This window comes from Staurois parvus, unplaced genomic scaffold (genome assembly GCF_062004578.1).
Source record: "Staurois parvus isolate SC_StPar_1 unplaced genomic scaffold, SC_StPar_1.0 ptg000159l, whole genome shotgun sequence".
Lineage (NCBI taxonomy): Eukaryota > Metazoa > Chordata > Amphibia > Anura > Ranidae > Staurois > Staurois parvus.
Genome location: NW_028317955.1, coordinates 2,120,966 through 2,127,621, shown reverse-complemented (window position 1 = coordinate 2,127,621; position 6,656 = coordinate 2,120,966).

Sequence of the window (6,656 nt, the reverse complement as noted above, 5' to 3'; positions counted from 1 at the left end):
ATTGCACAGCCAGAGAGATTACCATTCCCCCGACTATGCTTCAAAGGGGACCCATGTCAGAACACTGACATTATGAGGCAGGGCCACATGCGTTTATTGGTACATCTTTTACAGTAAGGTAATGCACATACAAAATTGATCTAGCAGGTGAGTATTTTGTATTGGAGACATGGTGAGCCTAGAATGACAACATAAAAGCAAAACAGGAATGCCAACCATTCAAAACCTAGGAGAAGGATAACCAAATAGGAGAGGGAGAAGTCACCAATAGTCATGTGCAGGGCTTGAAAAAGCCGCTCACCAAATGCGAGGAGAAATTCCTCTGTGGCGAGCACAGATGAAGCATGGAGCAACTGCACCTGCGCTCCAAGCCTCATTGTGAAGCCGAGTTCCGGTTTACAACTTCCGGTTTCCGGCTTCTGCAGCACCGCCACTGAGGGGACAGGTGCAGGAGAGGTCCGCTCTCCTCCGCTGAGAGGAGACACCTTCTCCACCGCCGCGGGAGACTCGGAGGGACTTAGGAGTAAGTACTGTATACAACATGTCCTATCACTATAATGGAGTACAGGGAATCTGGGATATACATTCTGTATACATGTCATATCACTATAATGGAGTACAGGGGAGGGGGATATACATTACTGTATACATGTCATATCACTATAATGGAGTACGGGGGAGGGGGGATATACATTACTGTATACATGTCATATCACTATAATGGAGTACAGGGGAGGGGGATATACATACTGTGTACATGTCATATCACTATAATGGAGTACAGGGGAGGGGGATATACATACTGTATACATGTCATATCACTATAATGGAGTACAGGGGAGGGGGATATACATACTGTATACATGTCATATCACTATAATGGAGTACAGGGGAGGGGGATATACATTCTGTATACATGTCATATCACTATAATGGAGTACAGGGGAGGGGGGTATACATTCTGTATACATGTCATATCACTATAATGGAGTACAGGGGAGCTGGGATATACATTACTGTATACATGTCATATCACTATAATGGAGTACAGGGGAGGGGGATATACATTCTGTATACATGTCATATCACTATAATGGAGTACAGGGGAGGGGGGTATACATTTCTGTATACATGTCATATCACTATAATGGAGTACAGGGGAGCTGGGATATACATTACTGTATACATGTCATATCACTATAATGGAGTACAGGGGAGGGGGGATATACATTACTGTATACATGTCATATCACTATAATGGAGTACGGGGAATCTGGGATATACATTCTGTATACATGTCATATCACTATAATGGAGTACGGGGGAGGGGGATATACATTCTGTATACACGTCATATCACTATAATGGAGTACGGGGGAGGGGGGGATATACATTACTGTATACACGTCATATCACTATAATGGAGTACAGGGGAGGGGGGATATACATTACTGTATACATGTCATATCACTATAATGGAGTACGGGGAATCTGGGATATACATTCTGTATACATGTCATATCACTATAATGGAGTACGGGGGAGGGGGGATATACATCACTGTATACATGTCATATCACTATAATGGAGTACGGGGGAGGGGGGATATACATTACTGTATACATGTCATATCACTATAATGGAGTACAGGGGAGGGGGGATATACATTACTGTATACACGTCATATCACTATAATGGAGTACAGGGGAGGGGAATATACATTACTGTATACACGTCATATCACTATAATGGAGTACAGGGGAGGGGAATATACATTACTGTATACACGTCATATCGCTATAATGGAGTACAGGGGAGGGGGGATATACATTACTGTATACACGTCATATCACTATAATGGAGTACGGGGGAGGGGGATATACATTCTGTATACATGTCATATCACTATAATGGAGTACAGGGGAGGGGGGATATACATTACTGTATACATGTCATATCACTATAATGGAGTACAGGGGAGGGGGATATACATTACTGTATACACGTCATATCACTATAATGGAGTACAGGGGAGGGGAATATACATTACTGTATACAGTTTTATATTTTGGACTCTATTCTAAAGAAAAATGTAATTTCATAAGCTTTAAGGGGGTGGGGTTGGAAGCGGACCTGGGCAAGGTTGGGTGGGGCAACTGGTGGAGAGTAAGGTTTGTGCCTGGCTATTAGGCCTGGACTCGTAATGTTAAGCCCTGGTCATGTGCATTATGGTAGCATGTTCTATTCTCAGAGTTTCTAATGTATTATTGTGCCTTGCCGTACCATTCCGTGTACCGAACACAATCGTTTAATTTCATCACCATGAAAATTACTTTCAATTAAGCATTTCCACCTTCCAAGGAAATATTTTGGTGTGTTTGCAGTTCAGTGTCAAGTAGTTGCTTCAAGCAGATCTTCAATTCCATTAATAAATCTGACAACAAAAACAAATCTTTATAGCAAAACCAAAACAGTTGTTGCTGCTTTCTTCCATTTTTCCCAATTTAACTGTTCTTTTTCCCCCTTCGATGCAAACTGTGCTACCATTTAAAAAAACACAAAACCACATGATTGGTAGCTCACTGGTGATGCCTGCGCCTGTTCTTTGCATGTGTTGTAAATTACACATCATCTCTGGCGATAAAAATTCCTTTCTTCTGAAGTCTTGTGAGATCTTACTGGATGAATCAGCTGTAAGGCCCTGGCTATATCACCAGTCCCTGGAAATTCCAGGAGGGGGGATTTGAAAAACTGTTAAGTCCCCAAATAAATATGACTTGAAGATGTTTTGAGATCACCGTGTACTATTGATTTTTCATTCTTTTTTTTTTTTGGGAGGAGGGGGTGGTTGGAAAGGTCTGTTTTAAAGCCGTACTAAATCCATCCATTTCACAGTTTCCCAAGACAGTTACATTGAAGGCTTACCGTGAATGATAATGGTCACAGCTGCTTGTGCTCTCAACCTATCAAGCCATCAAATGGTGTCATGATTACATGTGCAGTACTACAGCAACTGCGGAACAGAGGCTGAGACGGCAGCTTCCTTGACTGTAAAAGATAGTTTAGTTCTGTCTTATGAAGTATGGCCAAAGCTTTTTTTTTTTTTTTTGGCCTTCTATGGATCACAGGAGTGCAGTTCCTTCTGCACTCCTGTGACCTGTTTTCTGCTGAAAGCAGGCTAACGTCACTCAGCTAGTCCAGGGCTCTGGATTGATCCCAACTTTAAATTCAGGAACCACCCAGATGCATGAACCAGCAGCTAGCTCAGCCACTCGACTTGCCGCTGAGAGCCTCCCACCCGTTCCACAGCCCAGCACTCCAGCAACAGTCACCAGCTCTCTGTTCACTGAAGATCAGCTGTTTTTGCTCTGTTCTCAGTATCACTTTTTTTTAGAACCCCATACTTTGTCTTGTTTCACATGCTGAATAGACTGAGAGCGACTTCGATTTGAAATCGGATCTTGCTTTATGCATTGTCTAGCTGTCGAGGCAAATATGCAACCATTCCAAACCCCTGAGTGTTTGCCTGTAGCCTGAAGCTGTTCAAGTTGTGTAATGGTGGAAAAGTAGAAGTCCCAGAGGAACATTAATACAGATCTCATGTGGTGTGTTACCCGAGTCCAAATTGTTGATGCCACTGGGGAAAATGGGAGGGTGGCGTTTAAAGTGAACCTGTTACTTTGACCTTCATAGGAAAAGAACACATTAACTTTAAAGCATATCTGAAATGAAAACTGGTTTGCATTTCAGCTTCGATTTCCACCCTATACAGGAATTGAGGGGATACAGGCAGGACAAATGGAAAAGGCAAGTCTACCTAAGGGCTCGTTCACACTTGACTTTATTTCTAACTGTTGCCAAATGCCCTTAGTGTTTGACAGGCAATTGGGAAGTGTTTTTAACGCTCCCCAAACGCCCCATGCATGGTTTTGAGGCGGGTGATAGGCATTTGCCAAGCATTAAAACCGCACCACAAACGCCTATAATGAAGTTAAATGGTATTAATGCTCCGCAACCGCCTTGTAACCACACCGCAAACGCCTGCCAGGTGTTGCGTAGCAGCACCATAGACTTGAATGGGAGGCTTCAACTCTCTGACTGGACAAGAGGCATCAGCTTTGCCGCAACGCTAACGCTTCAGTGTGAACAGCACATGTGCAGAATTTTCAGAGGTGTTGGAGAAGCGTTAAAAACGCTTCCCAAATGCCTGTCTGATGCCTGCTGAGCCTAACGGGGACAATAATTTGCTGGGGAAAAAAAAACTTGATCCTCCCCCTCCAGCAGTCACAGAACCTAATACTTAAGCTTTGTAAGGCCTTCTCTTCTACATGGTATAGCAGTTGTGTATTAGGAATATGCAATGTAGGACTTACATATCCTTTAATTTACAGCATTTTACAGTAATGTGTATGTAAAAATATATTAGAAAAAAAATACTATCCCCAAAATAAAATGTGGCTAGTGTTTTTCAATGGTAGTTGGATGTTTTGGATATGGGCAGCACAGTGGCTAAATGGTTAGCACTTCCGCCTGGCAGTTCTCGGGTCGTTGGTTCGAATCCCAACCATGGCACCACCTGCCTGGAGTTTGCATGTTCTCCCTGTGCCTGCGTGGGTTTCCTCCTGGTACTCCGGTTTCCTCCCACATTCCAAAGACATGCTGGTAGGTTAATTGGCTTCTCTCTAAATTGGCCCTAGTATGTGTATGTATGAATGTGAGTTAGGGACCTTAGTTTGTACACCCCTTGAGGGTTAGGGACTGATGTGAATGTATAATATATATGTAAAGTGCTGCGTAAATTGACAGTGCTATATAAGTACCTGAAATAAATAAATATGTTCTGTTGATCTAGGACTTGTGAATGTTCCCCAATGCTTGTCTGTAGACAGGTAATTCAGAATAAAGGCAGTCAGTTACTTTGGAACTGAATGGATAAATGCATTTTCTTCTCTGAAAAGTCAGCCAGAGTCTGGAGTGGTCGGGCATTGATATACTGTAGATGTAAAGCTGGGTTGGGTGAAGATCTGCTGACTGTTTGCACCTCTAATGTGATTTCTGCCTTGTTTATTATTTTCTCATTTATTTTATCCTGGAGATCTACATCTGTACTAACTCCCTAACCTGCTACTAATCTTGTTTTTCAAGCTCATCACTTTAGCATTGAAACAAAGAAAGGGAAATCATTCTGGGGGATGACAGCGAATGGATGAAACTTCCTGTTGACCAGAAGTGTGAGCACAAGGTAAATGGTGACTGCCGCTGATTAAATATGATCAACATGCATGCTCAAAGTGATTCTAAAGGCTTCTTTTTTTTTTTTTTCTCTCTTTTAAAGTGCCCTTCAGTGCCTGTTAGCAAATGCTGTGATTATGATGTGTAAGAGGAAAGGGGCCATATAAGGGAACTGACCCCATCCTGATCTTAGTTGGAGGCTCTTTGTCACTTTGAACAAGCTGCTAGCAGGCTTCAAGTTTTCAACCAGCTTCAAACAAGCACTACTTGAAGTGACAATCAGCACTTCCTTTAGGATCTGGAGGAGTTGGTTCCCTTGCACGGCCTCCTCCTCTCCTACACAACATAACCCTCTCCTCTTCTGGGGTCTAATGGTTTTCAACTGTGCTGACCCAGCTCCTCCACCCCAACTGTAATCTCACTACTACTACAGAGCAGAGGTTCTCAGCTACTGGGGCATGAACTCCCTCCCACTGGGCCAAAGCATTCTGTCCTCCATGAATGGAGGAGAAATCCCACGTTTCTATGTTGGAACAAAAGTTAGTCAGGATCCTGAGAGCAGTTCAGAGCCACACTAGGATTTGGGGACCTATTCGCCCCTTGATGCTACTATTGCACTGACAACATTGATTTGGGGATTTATGCTCACCTGGGTCCAAGTATTCCTCTTACAGCAATGATTTAGGGGGTATTATCCCACCTACATCAAAGATATGGAGGCTATTCTCTCCCAAGGTTCACTATTCTAGTGAGTCTAATGGTTTGGGGCCACTATCCAGCACACACCAGTTATTTGGGGGGTGCATTCCCCCTGAGGCACAATTTCACTTACAGCAATCATTTTTTTTTCTTTTTGGGGGGGGGGGGGCAGACTGTGGACATGCTACAGGTGGGGTTGGAGGACACTGGACTTTGTTGCTGTTATAGCCCCTTTTAAAGTTGATTTGCTTCCACATCTAATAAGGACTGCTGAGGTCCTAGAGATGCACAAGCAGTACCCATGGGCTGCAGATTTGGTTCCAGGGTGCTAGACTCTAGCTTATATAAATATAGGTAATGAATATAGGTAATGGATTGCAAATATAGTACAGAAGATGGCCAGAGACTGCGGCCACCCTGCAGGAGATGGCCAGAGACTGCGGCCACCCTGCAGGAGATGGCCAGAGACTGCGGCCACCCTGCAGGAGATGGCCAGAGACTGCGGCCACCCTGCAGGAGATGGCCAGAGACTGCAGACCTTTGGGGAAGCAGGTACGCAAATTTGACAGGTACCCACTCCCACTTCTGTGGAGTTGTATTCCCTCCCTGTAGTCTTCTGGGACACGTGCAGGCACCAGAAGACTACGGGACCATTCACAAAGCGCAGCGCTTCTCGCATATGCGCAGTGGGCACCTGGCTGTGAAGCCGCAAGCTGTCACAGCCG